At 43.7% G+C, this 18506-nt stretch overlaps 1 long non-coding RNA gene across 1 annotated transcript in view; it reads right to left on the reverse strand.

The window, feature by feature from the left end:
• Positions 1–18506, reverse strand: part of LOC141145921 (uncharacterized) — a 154350-nt gene that overhangs the window by 121244 nt on the left and 14600 nt on the right. The window lies entirely within an intron of this gene.

Genomic DNA, 18506 nt, shown 5'->3' on the forward strand with positions numbered 1-18506 from the left:
GAACCGATGCCCTCCTGAATTTCCTATACACGTCCGGGCAGCACCCGGATACATTACTCAGGACACTTTCCAAGTCGTCAACCACCCTAAAAGATCATCCTGAACCACTTAGGATCAGGATGCACGAACCCTGAACCCATCAGGGACACAGGACTCCCACCTTCAGATGGATTTCTCCAGATATCGACACAACTGACCGGTTGGGTCACCCCACACCTAGAAAAAGAATCGCTTCATCTTGCAACCTCACCCATTGGGGCTTCTGTTCCTACTCAAGCGACTCGCTAACACTCGGCTTCCACCCCTTCCCACAGAGGGCGCCTAGATCTTCTTCAATCAACTTTTCAACGTACACCGAAGAACAAGTTGTTGGGACTTCCCACCTGCGGGTCCGCCTTACCGCCGGCTGGTGGTGTGGTGGACCAGAGGACGGACACAACGACACATGGGCCTACTGGGAAAGGACAGCTCCTAATGGGGTCTTTGACAGTCCCTACAACTCCCCCCCCCTCTGGAACTCATCCTCATCCCCCGTTCCCCCTCCTTCCCTTCACCCCCCTTACCCTTCACACATCCCTCCTGGGCGTTTTTGGCCTACAGCAGGACTTTCTTTTTGTTTTGTTTTTTATTAAGCCGGCTGGCTTCGATACACTCGGTTTAAAATGTTATAGTGATGAAATGGTTGTCCTCACTGGGTTTTGTTAATTTCATATTATAGGATTACCATTTGGGCAGGCTCTGGCTGGGGTAGCAGTCATGCGCCTCCACCAATCTCACGACAATGGGACCCCCATGGTCGGGAGATGGACTGACAGCCCCTTCGGAGGGCTACTTTTGTTTTTTGTTGGGCGACATGGAGGAGATCTTTGCACCCCCTCGATGCCGCAGGTTCCTCTTGGGACTGTTCTCACGAGAATACATGCTTTTACTCTCTTTCTTTTTCTCTTTCTTTTCTATCCTTTTCTCTAACCCTATTATTTATTTGTGCCAGTCCACAGGTTTCTTGATCGGCCCACTCTCCTCCAGGCTCCAGATCCCATCTCGCGATCCGAATAACCATGCTCCACCACGCTCCGGAGGAGGTAAGAGATGCCGCACCACAAACGTTCACCCCAATTAGCCAACATGTCTAGTGACAATTTGGTTCTTCCGTCCTTTAAATTAGCCTCCCATAATGCCCAGGGACTAAATTCAGCGGTAAAGAGGCGTAAATTACTCCATTCTTACCACGCACAAAAATTGACGGTAGTCATGATCCAGGAAACACATTTCCCTTCCAATTATAACCCAACATTTCTGCATGCTCAATATCCCACATTCTTCCTAGCGAATGCAGAGGATAAGACCAGAGGTGTAGCGGTATTATTCGCAAAACAGTGTAAATTTAAGCCCGTTTTAGTGCACAGAGACCCTGAAGGCAGATTCTTGTTGGTTAAGGGTAAAATTGATGAAAGCCTATACTCTTTCATTTCTTATTACTCCCCCAATAAGGGCCAAACAAAATTCTTTCAAGCAATGCTACAAATTCTAAACCCACTATTAGAAGGAACGGTAATTTTCGGAGGTGACTCCAACGTAGCCTTTGACCCAGGTCTAGACAAATCCAAACCATTAAAAGCTCAATCAATCCGCCCCACTAAAACAAGCTCCAAAATAGCGAAAATAATATATCAACAAGGCCTAGCCGATATTTGGAGAGAACTCAATCCCACTAAGAGGGATTATACACATTTTTCAAACCCTCACAAAACATACTCCAGGATCGACCACATACTCCTGTCGGTAGTTCATATACCCTATGCGATTAGGGCCTATATCAAGGACACTGCCCTTTCAGATCACGCCATGGTGATCGTAACACTAAGGGGCGGTTCTCACAAACCGCCCAATACACAGTGGAGACTCAACGACACTATTCTTAATGACCATATTTCAGTCTCAGAGCTTGAGAAAGACATAAAAGATTATTTCTTGCGGAACAATGTGGAGGGGATATCAGCTGAGACTCTTTGGGCCGCTCATAAAGCGACCATAAGGGGAAAGCTCATTCAAATATCTTCCAGAAAAAAGAAAGAACAGAAGGCAGAGATAGAGAAACTAGAGAGGGAATTCAAGGCTCTATGCAAGCAACATAAACGGGACCCTCCTTCGGTCAAAATAGCCCAACTAGACGCAGCCAGAACAGCAATAAATCTGGCCCACACAGTGAGGGCAGAGACACACTTGAAATGGAATAGCGCAAAATTCTATGTTCAGCGAGATAAGATGAGCACCCTCCTAGCAAGAAAGCTATCTCCCAAAATCTCTAATTTCACCATCCCCAATATTAGACTTCAGGATGGCACCTCAACCCTTAACCCCCCAAAAATCCTGCAAGCTTTTCACTCCTTCTACTCTAAATTGTATCAGCAAAATGACACAATGTCCGACTCCTCCTTAAATGCATTCCTAGATAGCATTAACATTCCAACCCTCAGTAAAGATCATAAGGATATCATGGAAGCCCCCTTCACCATGGAAGAAACATTAGAGGTAATTAAACACTTAAAAGGGAACTCAGCTCCTGGCCCCGATGGCTTCTCCAATCAATACTATAAAACATTCCAGAAAACTTTGGCACCCTTTATTACAAAATTCTTACAATTCCAAAAGAGAAGGAACACCCCTTGAGTCACAACTAAATTTGGCCTTTATCTCGGTCATCCCCAAGCCCGACAAGGATCCATCTCTAGTCGAGAACTATAGACCGATCTCGTTGATTAACAACGACCCGAAAATACTTACCAAAATCCTAGCTAATAGAATCAACTCCTTCATCAATGAATATATACATAAAGATCAAGTGGGTTTTATGCCGGAAAGACAAGGCCCGGACCAGGTCAGAAGGGCGGTTGATATAGTATCTTTATTACAATCGGGATGGGATGGAGGCCCAAGGCAGGAAGGTTTATTACTGTCTTTGGACCTCCAAAAAGCCTTTGATTCCTTATCTTGGCCCTTCCTATTTTCAGTCCTGGGGAGATGGGGATTTGGGGACAAATTTATCAATACCCTGAAAGCACTTTATTCCACTCCAAGCACCAAGGTCAAATTGCACGGCTTCTACTCTGATCCCATTCAAATAACCAGGGGAACCAGACAGGGGTGTCCCCTTTCTCCTATGATTTTTGCCTTAGCCATAGAGATCCTGGCAATTGCGATCAGGTCTAACCAAAACATCAAGGGGGTTAAGTGCGGAGCGCATTCCCACAAATGCGCCCTATTTGCGGATGATATCCTCTTATTTGTCACTTCCCCTACTACCTCTCTACCCAATATTTGTAACCTCTTGAAGGCATTTGGATCCTTGTCGGGCTTAAAGGTCAATATGGATAAGTCACAGGCATTAAACATTTCTCTTCCAGACGCAGATGTGAATAGGCTCAAGCCTGCATTCAAATTTAAATGGAGCGATTCCTCGATCCGATATCTAGGGATAAACCTTACCCCCAAGTTTGAGCGACTTTTCCAGGCTAATTTCCCTCCCATGTTCCGCAAACTAGAATCGGACATCCAAACGTGGTCCAAATTCAATATATCATGGCTGGGCAGAATTAATTCTATCAAAATGACACTACTGCCCAAGCTCCTATACTTGTTTAGGTCACTCCCGATAGACATTAGAAAACACCATCTTAAACCCCTACAAGGAAAGATAATAAAATTTGTTTGGGGTAAAAAAGGATTTAGAATAGCCCGTAATGTGCTATGCAGCCCCAAAACCAAAGGGGGTCTGGGTCTTCCAGACCTGTTCAGATACTATCAAGCTGCAAGGTTGGCCCAACTATCTATGGTATACTTCAAAGTCGAGAAACCCGATTGGATAGAAATAGAGAGACAAGCTGCTCCGACGTACACCCTGGACTACCTGCTCTGGTGCCCCATGAAATTGAGGCCCACCATTTTAGCTCCAACATTGTCTCAATCCTTTAAATTATGGGACTCAACGAAATGCTCTCCAGCTTTGACATCACCTTCTCGCCCTCTGGAGCACATTTTTCATATCCCCCGCTTTGTACCGGGTCTGGACATCAAGTCCTTCAAATGGTGGTTAGACAAGGGGATGTACCGTATAGGTCACTTTCTTTCCCCATCTGGCCCAATTACGCTAAAGCATTGCATAACCAAACTTAAACTCCCAGGTACAGAGAGGTTTAGATTTGCTCAGATATCCCATTTTCTTGCTTCCCTCACGAAGGGACAGGCACTCCCTCTGGAATTTACACCTTATGAGCGTTGGTGCGGTCAAGCACTTGACACAAGGGGGGGTATATCTCTCAGTTACGCGTCACTGGTGGAACCCACCACAAAATTCTCATACATGGACTCGTGGGAAAAGGATCTACAGGAGTCCTGGAGCCTGGAGGAATGGCATCAGAGAGGATTCTCAGCCTTTAAAGGTATTCTAAATATAGCATTGATAGAAGCTAATATAAAAGTGCTCATGCGATGGTACTTAGTACCCACCAGACTTGCAACTATGTTCTCTTCTGCCTCCCCGTTATGCTTTAGAGGGTGTCAAGCCCAGGGCTCTATGATCCACATCTGGTGGGAGTGTCCGAAAATAAGAGGTTTTTGGAACAAAATGTTCACATTGATCCGTAAAGTAACGGATCTTCCCATCACTAAATCAGTCCAAGTGGCCCTTCTCAATGCACCATCCCCTAAAACAACAAAACACTCTCAAAAATTAATTTCCTTTATGCTACTAGGAGCTAAGACTACTTTAGCCAAAGCCTGGAAGCAACCCACAGTGTCTTTCCAAGCTGCCAAAAGAAAGATATCGTGGATTATGTCCCTTGAAAAAATAGTCAGCTCTATGATGGACACCTCTAAGTCATTTGAAGCGACTTGGGAGCCCTGGGCTAGTCACCTAGGCATTTCCCTTATCCCAGGTATTCAAATGACTCAGCCAAGTTGAGTCTTATATTTAAAAAAGGGCAAACAAAAAAAAAAAAAAAAACACCTTGGACTGGATACAAAGATTTCTCCCATGATAGCGAAATCTGTCTTCTTCTTCTCTACTCCTTCTCTTCTTTTTTTTCTGCCTCATCCTATCTTTCTGTTTTGTACAACAAAATGACTCCAAGTTAGCAGTGTAACAGTTATGTTCTACTTTCTAATTACATAATGGCAGAATCTCTCTTGTCACCATCAGATTGTCTTTAATGAGCTCAAGCTCCAGACTCAGAACGGATTAATGCTAGTTGAAGGGAATCTGATGGAGGGATCTTTTGGCCTCATTAGGGGTCTTTTATCCCCACCTCTGGGGCGGTGGCAGGCCCCCGGGAGTGGGGACAGTAGGGTTTTTGGGTTAGCCTCACTGCTTTCCCTGTGGTGGGTGGAATCCTAACACAGTGTGTTCCCGTTAGGGGTGTTGGGATTGTCAACCCACACATGGGACATCAACAATAGTTCCACCTACTGTGTCAACGGCTACTGTGGGTGGATTTGAACCTATGTTTACTAACGTTATACATGCATAATAACTATCCCATACTTACAAGGGATTCTTTCAATATACCTATGTATCTTATGTTCATCAATGTACTGCACTGCTCTTTAATAAAGCTTTGAAGTATTAAAAAAAAAAAAAAAAAGAAATTATCAGCAGTACAAGCAACTTCCTGTAGGGGCGTGATGTCATTCCTGTGTGCTGGCCACCCCTTCGGGGAACCAGATATGCGCCATGGGTACATACCTCTGCGCACACAGCAGTTGCGCATCTCACACACACACTGAAGCAGAAAGCAATATACATTGGCCCAGAAGTGAATCTGTACACAGGAAGTAGGTGTGTGTTTTGAGATCAAATCATATAGACATACACACATGACCCACAGAAACACCACCCCATGTAAAAATAATTTAAAAAAATCTTAATTTGCAAATAAGGATCATCTCTTCCTCAGAGAACAGTGAGCGGGGCATGGTGGTGGGAAGAAATTAGCAGCAGTACAAGCAACTTCCTGTAGGGGCATGATGTAATTCCTGTGTGCTAGCCACCACTTCCGGGAACCAGATATGCGCCACGGGTACATACCCCCACGCACACAGCAGTTGCGCATCTCACACACACATCGGTCACGCATCTAGATGCATTTCGAGCATCTAGCTGCAGGAACCCAATTTTTATGGAAATTAATAGTAAAGCAGATGCAGATTTCCAGGACTGGACTAACAAATGTATCTAGTGAAAGACAATTGGTGTTTTCTATTAAACAAGGTCAAATAATTGAAAAACAGGGCAAAGAGGTAACAACCCTCGGGACTTTAAAGGTGTTGGGTATAGAGATCAAAACTCATCAAGTAGCATAAAAATGTAAGTTTTTTATTAAAGAAAAAAATAAAAACATGAGAAGGAAGGATACATCCATATCAAAAGATAAGTTAATTAATAAAGCATATACAAGCAAAGCACTACCACGCTCGACATGTTTCACTCGATAGAGTTTCTTCAGGAGACTGATGATGTGGCTCTTTTTATACTATGAATGACAAAACAATTGAGTAAGTATCTCATGAACGTATTAGAGGATAATACACTGACATGACTAAACATGCAAATTGGCATAGAGTTTAAAAGGGAACTATGCAAAATGTTTTGAAGAAAAAATAATAATATCAAAACATAAGGACACAGAAACATATGGACACAAAAAGGAACCAAACCTCACCAGGACTGCATTAATTCCATAAAAGATGTAAACAAAACAATTAAATCGATCAGTGCGTTTAACATCCCATTCATCCACCTCAACCAATATATAAATAAGCCTATAGAACAAGGGTTTAGAGTAGCCAGTACCAAAAGTGTAAAAGTATAGCTCCTGACCAAAAAAGTTTCAGAAAAAATGATTACCTTGATTTTCAATAAGGTTGAATCAATAAGGGGTTAAACTGGTACTGCTGAAGGCAGATAACTGATTATTCTCAACCTGGTACTGGACATCAAAACAACAAGGTTTGGAGAAACCGGACACCAATTGCGGGATGGACCTATAAGTAATATATAGTGTAAAGTATAAATCTGATAAAATTTTGAATAATGCAGGAGCAATTAATTGACTGAGTGTGCAAAAAAAGGGAAGGCATCTTACCGAAAGGTTTATAAGGCAAATACTTGAGACCCGGGAGGGATATCAGCTCATCCCTATTCAGAAGTCTCAGGCAGACTGTAGAGGCATGTTGCTTCCATTTACATAGCCCCTCTCCGACTCGATGGCATCTGACGTCACCGCCGAATCGCGGGCGCAGTGAGGAATGCCACTGCGTATGCACCAAGGATGACGGACGGCACGTGAAGCATCAAAGGAACAAGGCCGCCATCTTGGAAAGTCCAATGTCCTCATCAAGGCATGACGAGGACATAGCCAATGCATAGGGGATGGGCGGAGGAAATCGAACAGCTCATCCCGATCACACAGGGAAAACTCTACAACCCAAGGCTGAGCAAATGGACAAAACCAAAATAAGAACAACACACCGGTCAAATGATTGATTAACATATCAACCAGTGAATGCCCCAGGCGCCCATACAAGCAATACATGACAGAGTTCTAATTCCTCTGCACTCTATCCCCAAGCAAAAATAAGAAAGGATTTAATTTAGTTTAACTTTGCTAAGACACATTCCTAAGTTCAACTGTGATGCATATCAATGGCCCATTTATACCTTGTTTAATAGAAAACACCAGTTGTCTTTCACTAGATACATTTGTTAGTCCAGTCCTGGAAATCTGCATCTGCTTTACTATTAATTTCCATAAAAATTGAGTTCCTGCAGCTAGATGCTCAAAATGCATCTAGATGCGCGACTACTGTGTGTGTGAGATACGCAACTGCTGTGTGCTTGTCTTTTTTCTCCCTGCTGCCTTATAGCTGATTACAATTACAATATTGTTTTGTATAAATTTGATGCTTTCATTAGAAATGATATTGTATTAATTTTTGTACAAACGTGCTCACTTTATTTGAACCAAACACTACCATTCACTGCTAACCTTCCTATGCATGTTTATTGACTACATATGCAAATCATGCTGTTTATTCACTAATTTGATTAATATTTAAATGCATTCCTTGCAGATTTTGTGTTATCCATCTTCCGCCTGTCACTATAGGTATTCCTGCATATCTAGTGGTACATAGTTTCTATATGTACTAGTCATATCAAATTGTCATAACAAGAAACATGTCCTATTCATGCTACATGTAATGCCCCATACACACGGTCGGATTTTCCGATGGAAAATGTCCGATCGGAGCGTGTTGTCGGAAATTCCGACCGTGTGTGGGCTCCATCGGACATTTTCCATCGGATTTTCCGACACACAAAGTTGGAGAGCAGGAGATAAAATTTTCCGACAACAAAATCCGTTGTCGGAAATTCCGATCTTGTGTACACAAATCCGACGGACAAAGTGCCACGTATGCTCAGAATAAATAAAGAGATGAAAGCTATTGGCCACTGCCCCATTTATAGTCCCGACGTACGTGTTTTACGTCACCGCGTTTAGAACGATCGGATTTTCCGACAACTTTGTGTGACTGTGTGTAGACAAAACAAGTTTGAGCCAATATCCGTCGGAAAAAATCCTAGGATTTTGTTGTCGGAATGTCCGAACAAAGTCCGACAGTGTGTACGCCCTATTATCGGTTTTTGGGGATGTCTGCACCCCTGATAGGGTGAAGATACATCCCAAATTTTGCCAGTATCTCCTTTAAATTTATTCACGTCCTGTCACATAGCTAAACAGGAATTGAGCGTAAAACTCTACCAATGTCTTTCCTTGGGGACACATGGATCAGTCTAAATAGCTTCCCCATTAGGTAAATTGCACTCTATCATTATGCTCTGTACACCCCAAATTATCAGCCATCTTGGACTTTATTTACTAAAGGCAAAGCCACTTTGCACTACAAGTGCACTTGGAAATGCAGTTTTCTGGAGATTATTATTATTATTATTATTATACAGGATTTATATAGCGCCGACAGTTTACGCAGCGCTTTACAACATTAGGGCAGACAGTACAAGTACAATACAATTCAATACAGGAGGAATCAGAGGGCCCTGCTCATTAGAGCTTACAATCTAGGAGGGAGGGTCAAGTGATACAAAAGGGTAATAGCTGTGGGGGATGAGCTAATGGAGAAAATAGTGCAGTTGTTAGATGGAGGCAGGATAGGCTTCTCTGAAGAGGAAAGTTTTCAGGGATCGCCTAAAAGTGGATAAAGTTGGAGACAGTCTGACAGATTGGGGTAGGGAATTCCAGAGGATGGGCGAGGCTCGGGAGAAGTCCTGGAGGCGGATATGGGAGGAGGTGATGAGGGAGCTAGAGAACAGGAGGTCTTGGGAGGAACGGAGATGGCGATTAGGTTGGTATTTTGAGACTAGGTTAGTGATGTAGCTGGGGGCAGAGTTGTGAATGGCTTTGTAACTTATTGTTAGTATTTTGAATTTAATTCGTTGGGCGAGTGGTAGCCAATGGAGGGATTGGCAGAGAGGGGTAGCAGATACTGAGCGGTTTGTAAGGTGGATGAGTCTGGCAGCAGCATTCATGATGGACTGAAGGGGGGATAGTCTGTTTAAAGGTAAGCCAATGAGGAGTGAGTTGCAGTAGTCAAGGCGAGAGATAACCAGGGAGTGAATCAGGAGCTTTGTGGTTTCATTGGTTAGAAAGGGACGTAGTTTAGAGATGTTGCGGAGGTTGAGGCGGCAAGCTTTGGAAAGTGATTGGATGTGGGGCTGAAAGGAGAGTTCAGAATCCAGGATAACACCTAGTACCCTGACATGTGGGGACGGGTGGATGGTTTTGCCATTGCTCTTGACAGAGAAGTCGGGGGAAGAGGAACGTGGGGGAGGAAATATTATAAGCTCGGTTTTGGACAAGTTGAGTTTGAGGAAGTGGTGTGACATCCATACAGATATGTCGGTTAGTAAGTTAGTGATGCGTGAGGAGACTGATGGAGTGAGTTGAGGGGTGGAGAGATAGATTTGTGTGTCATCAGCATAGAAATGATATTGAAAGCCGTGAGAGGCTATCAGCTGACCCAGGGAAGAGGTGTAGATTGAAAATAAAAGAGGTCCAAGAACAGAACCTTGGGGGACCCCAACAGAGAAGGGAAGAGGAGTGGAGGAAGTAGAATTGTAAGTGACACTGAAGGTGCGTTGGGATAGGTAGGATGAGAGCCACTGAAGAGCACAGTCACGGAGACCGAGGGAGTAAAGTTTTTTTGAGGAGGAGGGGGTGGTCAACCGTGTCAAAGGCAGCTGAAAGATCCAGAAGTAGGAGTACAGAATAGTGTCCATTGGTTTTTGCAGTTAGTAGGTCATTTGTGAGTTTTAAAAGAGCAGTTTCTGTGGAGTGTTGAGGGCGAAATCCAGATTGAAGGGGATCAAGAAAGTTGTTTTTAATGAGGTGGTCACTCAGTTGGTTGTAAACCAGGCGTTCAAGGAGTTTAGAGGAAAAGGGGAGCAAGGAGATTGGGCGTAGGTTGTTAAGATTAGTAGGGTCCAAGGACGGCTTTTTGAGTATGGGGGTGACCAGTGCATGTTTTAGAGCATCGGGGAAGATGCCAGAGGTGAGGGAGAGATTGAAGATGTGGGTTAGAGAGTGTAGGATGGGGTCAGAGGATGACCGTAGCATTTGAGAGGGAATAGGGTCCAGGGTACAGGTGGTTAGGTGGGCGATAGAAAGGAGTTTAGCAACTTCATCTGTAGTAGTAGATTTGAATAGGGGGAGTGTCAGTTGTATCTGTTGACATGGGGTCTTAGCTGGGGGAGATACCTGTAGAATAGAGATTTCATCACGGATTGTATCAATCTTGTTTTTGAAGTGATTAGCGATTTCCTGGGCAGTGAGTAAGTCAGTGGGTGGAGGCGGTGGAGGACAAAGTAGAGAGTTGAAGGTAGAGAAGAGTTTACGGGGATTGGATGAGAAAGTGTTAATAAGAGTAGTAAAATAGGTTTGCTTGGCAGTGTGGAGGAAAGAATAGTATATTTGGAGGGCAGATTTGTATTGGTTGAAGTCTTTGAGAGACTTAGTCTTGTGCCACAGACGCTCAAGAGCGCGACTACGTTTTTTGAGAATTTTAGTGTCATCTGTTTGCCAGGGTTGTAGGGGTCGAGGCCTGATTCTGCGTGTAGTGAGGGGAGCGAGCTTATCCAGGGTGGAGGACAGAGATTTATTGTAGATGGACATGGCTTGGTTGGGGCAGGACAGGGGAGAGATTTTGTCATAGAGGTGGTCAGTAGCAGAATAGAGGAGACAGGAGTTGAAGTTGCGAAAGTTTCTACGGGTGATGGTTAGGCGATTGGAGGGAAAGGTGGTGGAAGACAGGGGGAGAGAGAAACTAATAAGGTGGTGGTCCGAGAGAGGAAAAGGATTGTTTGAGAAGTTGCATGGAGTGCATAGGTAGGAGAATACAAGGTCAAGGGTGTTGCCATCAGAGTGAGTAGAAGCCTGTACCCATTGCTTCAGGTCAAATGAAGAGGTTAGACTAAGAAGTTTAGAAGTAGCAGGAGTGTTTGTATTAGCAGGGATGTTGAAATCACCGAGAAGGATTGTGGGAATAATATAGGGGGGAGATAGGGGGACATGCAAGGAAAATCTTTGCTTCTATCACCAGTGCTTCCCCTCAGATTTACAGCGAGTACACTTGTATTGCAGAGTGGCTTTACCTTTATTAAAACCCAAAATACCTAATAATTTTGGGTGTACACAACAAAGTGCTAGAGTGCAATTTGCCTAATGGGGACACTGGTTAGATTGACCTATGTGTCCCCAAGGTAAGACATTTGTAAGGTTTTACCCTCACTTCCTGTCTATGTGACAGGAAGTTGAGCCAATTTTCAGAAAAGGGACACAAAGCCCAACCTAAAAAAGACAACCAGGTGTTCTAACACTCCCTTGGTTTCCCTAAAATGCCCACAATTAGAATAGGATTGTCTTGAGCTAGATTTTAGCTCAGTGCTCTAAATCAGTGGTTCTCAACCCTGTCCTCAAGTACCCCCAACAGGCCAGGCGTTCCCATTTTTTAAAAATAATTAAAAGTCAGCAGCTACAAATACTGCAGCTGCTGATTATTAATAATCGGACACTTACCTGTCCCAGGGTCCAGGTAACCCGCTCGTCTCCCCCTCTGTTCAGCGGCACTGGCATTGCAACTGTGAGCGCCGGGCTGTGGCTTCACAGCCAGGCACCCACTGTGCATGCGCGAATGGCGCCGCGTGCCGTGATTGGCCGCTCAGTCATCTGGGACCTGTAATGTGTCCCAGATGATTGACAAGAGGGAGGGAGCAGAGCTGAGCCCTTCCTGTGTCAAGGGGAAGTGATGTCACCAGCCCAGGCACTGAAAGAGGCAGACTACGAGGGACCCCCTAGCAACAGGCATTTAGAGGTGAGTTAAAAAAAAATTCCAAATTTTTTTTAAATTTTTTTAAGGCACATTCATGCATTTTTTTGGGGTGGAACACCACTTTAAGCTGCAGCTTGGAAATCTGTTGCATGAAAATTGTTTGGGGGGGAGGGGGGAGTGTAAAATGCATTACTTGGATTGAGCATGCACCTGCAAAACAACTTATTAACAAAACACATAAAACATAAGAATTTGCTACAAATATTAATGGTCAACAAAACTGGACTTGGAAAAGAACAAGGAAAGCAAAAAACACATGTACAGTATGTTAATTTGAGACACTAACAGAATATGGTTTTATTTCAGTGAAAAATATCCCCCCCAAAAAAACAAAATAAACAAAAGTAAAAAATACTTGCTCTAAAACACATCTGTTTTGCAAAGACATAACAAACAAAATACAAAGAGAAAATACATGTGTTACAAACTCTATAAGGACACCCAAATGTACTCACTTGCCGCACACCATCAAGCAATCTGGCCTCTTTTTAGAGCAAGGTGAAGAATGATATCTGCAAGCTTTATATAACATAGGTTTGTGTGCTAATGAGGCAATTGATATGCACAGTCCATGAAACACACAAAATGCAAGTTCACCCAATGTTCACACACAAAAAAAAAAAACAAAGTCCCTGAGCATGCTCAGACCAACCCAAATGCAGCTAGCACAAAATAAGACACCCCCCTGTCCAAAATTAAGCACATCATCCAGCATGCTACAAAATTACAGATGGGAACAAACCCCCCAGTCCAGGGGGGAAAACAAAGAGCCTATCATGGGCAAAAGTTATACAACAAATACCATTGCAGTCTATGGGAATTGACTTGTTAATTTTGCTAGTCCCCACTTGGCTGGCTTATATTCTAGTTATTGGCCTTAAAATGGATATAAGGGCCCAGGTCCCACCCTGAGGGACATATATTAATGTCACCAATTTGGACAACCCCAAAAACAAAACAAGAAGTGCCTTTAAAAATCAAATTTTCTTAAAAGTTAGTAACTTGGGGGGGGGGGGGGGGGGCTTTGCCTGTAAAGTGGTATATCTGTATCATGTATCCAAAATGCTGCTTCAAAGATGTATGGCTTTGGAGAAAACTTACAAATCTGGAAGATTTTAACCCAAAACAAAAAATAGCCTGCCCCCCAATACATACAAGGCCATTCTGGTCTGTTAAGGCTTAAAATGAGAGCCCCCACGTGAAAAATACCACCCCAAACTAAAAAAATATTGTGCCCCTCCCACACACTAACAAAACCCTAGCCAAACACACAGCAAGCCAGCCCATGAAAGGGAGGTGGATGCTTGAGGACAGGAGGGACCCAGGCACCCCAAAAGTCAACCACCTTGTTGCCATATTCAGGGGGATAAGGGCCTCTTCCACACAGCTCTAGGCTGCGGTTGAGGGGGGGCTACAGACAGGGAGTTTTAAAGACTATGGAAAGCCCCTTTAAACTAGTGAGAACAAGGTGATTTGTGTTTGGTATTGGACTAACATGCCCCAAAGGCAGCCATCTATATTGAGTGCATGTGGCCTTGTATGGTTCAGGAGGGGGTTGGGCGATCACTCTTCTCTCCCCTTTCCTAGCTGGCCCTGTTGTATGCTCTAAAACAGGATGTGGTTGGATTGGTGCATGGTGCATGTCACATGTTGGCAACGTAACATGCTAAGATGACCTGTGTGCAAATCTCCTTAAAAAAATACAGGTGAACCAGCGTAAAAAAAAATGTCAAGTTTAGAGATGGGCCCGTTTAACCCATGCACTTGCATGTACGTTGCTTAACATACACTAAGATTTTTGGCCACGCAGTGAACAAATGGATGTGAATGAGTGCAAGAGCCGCTTGCGCATGCGCACTGCTTACATTGATGCTTTGAGGAAATAAAAGTAGGGCTACAGTAATATAGATATAGATATAGATATATATATATATATATATATATATATATATATATATATATATATATATATATATATATATATATATATATATATATAGATATCTATATCGATATAGATATATATCTATATCTATATCTATATCTATATCTATATCTATATCTATATCTATATCTATATCTATATATATATATATATATATATATATATATATATATATATATATATATATATACACACACACTAGATAATCAGCAGGCAAAAGAGTAGGGAATTGAGATTGGGAACCAAAGGTTTATTTGGGTATCATCATTATAAAAGTCATATTGAAGGCCAAATAAGCTGTCCAAGTACATTGGTATACAGTAAATAACAAACAGAAGGGTCCTAAAACAAATACTTTTAATACACCAACAGATAAAAGGCAGGAGAGAAAGTGTTGTGGGAAAGTCTATCTAGAAAGATAAAGAAGATATTCAAAAGAGTGCACAATCTTTTGTACTTAAAAATGAAATCGTCTGAGGGAATGTGGCTTAATGGTGGACCTGGCCAGACTTTAATTCCCAAGCTCCTTCCCTTCTACTTGCCTCCTGCATCCATCCTGTGGTGTCTCCATTCAAAAACTCAGGTGCCTTGCTCCCCTGAAATTGCCCTGCCTCCTCGCCTCCCCATTGGTGAAAATGGAGCAGATCCGGCACCCCACACCTTCCTGAACATGTCTGAAGGTACTGCTGCCATCCAAAATGACTCTGCCTCACCACACAGCCCACCAGCATAAAAAGAAAATGAGTACCCTGACAATGAACCCACACTAGCTCAGATTATGCAGGCTATACAAAACAGCAGAGTCGCTCTCACAGCCCACATTTTAACTATACACATGTTTTTCTCTCTTCTTAAACAAGATCTGCTAAACTTGTGTGAGAAGAGAGGAGCTCTCTGTAAGACACCATGGGTCCCCGTTTCACATCTGTGCAAGATGTCACCTGTGAAATGGCAGGTCTGAAACCTAAGCTGGATGATTTGGAGAATTGTTCACTCCACAACAATCTGTTTTGTGGGCTTCCCTGTCCCCCACCACCCCAAAGCACCTTGTCCCCATGTTGATGGGCACAAGGACCTCTTCCCGACAACACTGGGCCAACAAGAGGGCCCCCAGATCCTGCCTGCTCCCCCCCCATGTGAATGGGTATCAAGTACATCATACCCCTACCCATTCACCAAAAAGTGTCAAAAAGTAATAAACCACAAGAAACTGCTTTTGACAAGTCCTTTATTAAAAAAAAAAAGTGTCCCTTGATGTAAATCCATCGTCAATCAAGACACCCACTGGACCCGAAAAATAGAAAAAAAATAAAAATGCTCCGGCTTCTGGGAGGACCCCTGCCGACTGCCTGCTCTGCACTTTGACAGTTCTTATATAGGCAAGGGGCATATATGCTACAGATTTGCCACTTTACATGCAGACTAAGGGGACCCCCCAGGCACTATATTTAAAGGAATTTTTTATTTTAATTGTTGCACGTTAAGCATAATTAAGAACAATGGAGAGGAATTGGACTGGGTGTGAAAGTGATTTGGTCTGTCTGACCCAATAGTACAAATAGCAAAAAAAAACACCTGGTGCCAGACAGCACGGTGAACCCCTTAGGCTCTTTAGACAGGCCAAAGCAAGGAATATAAAGAGTAAAAATTGTTTTATTTATTAAACATGGATAAAGTATGCATGTAAAACATGTACATAAAACATGAGAGCATTGTACCAATACCCAGAATGATACAGTTGTATGAACTGGTCACTGTCCTATGGCCAAGTGTACTTAGTGGAGCTCTGGTGAACTTAGACTCTGCACCTCAGGAGAGCTTGTGTCATTCACCAGGATGACCTGCTTCTGTAGTTTTCCAGCAGGTAGGTGGGTGCATCACTACTGCTATAGCAACTAAACTCAGAGCCTGACTCCATAGTTACATAGTTTGTAAGGTTGAATAAAGACAGCAGTCCATCCAGTTCAACCTGTGTAGGTGTGCGTGTTTGTAGAAAAATAATTTCCCATATCCTCACGCTTTCGCTAAGATGCACATCCAAGAGTCTTTTAAACTATCCATACTTCCTGCCGACACCACCGATTGTAGAAGAGAGTTCCACATCCTTACCGCCCTGACAGTGAAAAACCCCCTACTCAGCTTAAGGTTAAACCGCTTCTCTTCCAGTCTAATCATGTGGACCTGAATCCTCTTATACACCATGGGACTGAAAAGGTTCATACTTACACTGGGATTACCATTGAGATATTTGTATATCACTATCATATCTCCTCTCAAGCGTCTCTTCTCCAGGGACAATAAATTTAGCGCTTGCAGTCATTCCTCATAATTGAGGTCCTCCAGTCTCCATATATTAGTTTAGTTGCCATTCTCTGGACTCTCTCCAGCTCCAGCACATCCTTTCTGAGGATTGGTGACCAGAACTGGACGGAATACTCCAGATGCTGCCAGGGCCGTCTTAAATATTGATTGGACCCTGGGCAAAAAAATTATTGCCCCCCATGCAGTTTTGATCTTGTTTCGATCAATGGCAATGCTGATTTTTATTTTTTTTACCGAATACCAATATAAAGAGGAGTTTCAACACTGGTCACCAATGTAATAGAGGTTTACACTGACCACTAATGTAATAGAAGCTGTCACAGACCTAGCCGGGACAGAGGCTGTTGGAGAGGACTGTATGCAAGCCTGTTGCCTTTTGATTATGGGCCCTGGATTTTCAATGGATTCATTCTGTTGGGACACATCCTGTGAGGAGATGCTGGTGTCATCAACCTGTGTTTATGTTAATTGAATGAGCTAATGACATTGTCCTCTATACAATGTAGGAGACGGGACGACTGCTATTGTGTTAATTAACTGTATGAAGCTCGGTGACCACAAGTCTGGGCGAAAGGTCATGTCTCAGTCACCTAGGCTGTATAAAGGATTAGATAATTAGCTCATGTTAATTAAGTTACAGTTGTATTGTTAGTGGAGGTTCCAACGGCATATAAAGTCTTGTAACTTTGATTCATAATAAACAGTCCATGTTAGCAGTGAAGCAAGTGTCGCCTTGTTTTCTGCTCAGAGAGGTTGGAATATCTGATATCTGTATACAGACTGGGAGAAAGTGGTATATGACGGAAGCACTCAAGCGGAGTGTGGGACGTTCCGTGACATTGGTGGCAAGCAGCGGGAAAGCTTCCTGCAGTCTGGGACATCCAAACTTCCATCTGGATCCAAGGTCCAGATAGCAGGAGAGGAGAGGTACAGATACCAGCCGCCATGGATGAGGAATTCAGAAGGAGGCTGCGAGAGATGCAGATACAGCACAGAGGACCAGTATCGGAGCAGGTCCTGCTGGGATGGTGTGATTCTATTCGCTGCAAACTCTGGAAGGAAGCGCTAGCCCGTGAGCAGCGACACCAGGGAAAAGTTCTCCCCTCCATCGAGGAAAGGTACTGGTCGCAGTACGGACTGCGGGTGCAGTTTTTGGGAGAAAAACCACACAAGAAGCAGACAGCTGAATTAAGCAGCCTGGTCTGGGCAGAGATAAAGCTGGATGAGAGCTACAGAGCCCTCCGGTGGCATGTATCCCAAGCATGTCCCTGGATAGCGGATGACAGCCCAACGGAAGGCTTAAGCTACGGCGGCTTGGGACTGTTGTTTGTGAAGCTGACAGGGGACCCTAACTTTGGGAGTAATTTGGAGCGGCGGGTGGACGAAATCATGGATTTCAGAGAAGGGCTACTGAACATTTCGGAAGTGCACTGGGCACAGGAAGATTTGGAGTTTCTGGCTGTTCAGGAATGGGAGCTAGAGATCGCCTACAGACGGCTGCTAGACATTGCTCAGTGCCAGGGCTGGGCTCCCTTTGCCTGGGACTATCAGGAAATACCAGCTGACAACCCTGAAATCCTGGCTGAAGAGTCGGCAATGTGGCAGAGCAATAGTGTGCTTTGCCAACCTGCCCCCACAGCTATGGAGGCGGAGGTCTTATGGCGGATGCAGCAAGTGCTGACTGACCTTGATGATCCTGTTTCTGCATGGGATGATCTTGGATGGAGGAATGTGCCTGTCCAGCAGCATGCCAGAGAATCTGCAGTGGAAAATCTGG

This window comes from Aquarana catesbeiana, linkage group LG05, assembly GCF_042186555.1.
Source record: "Aquarana catesbeiana isolate 2022-GZ linkage group LG05, ASM4218655v1, whole genome shotgun sequence".
NCBI classification, from domain to species: Eukaryota; Metazoa; Chordata; class Amphibia; order Anura; family Ranidae; genus Aquarana; species Aquarana catesbeiana.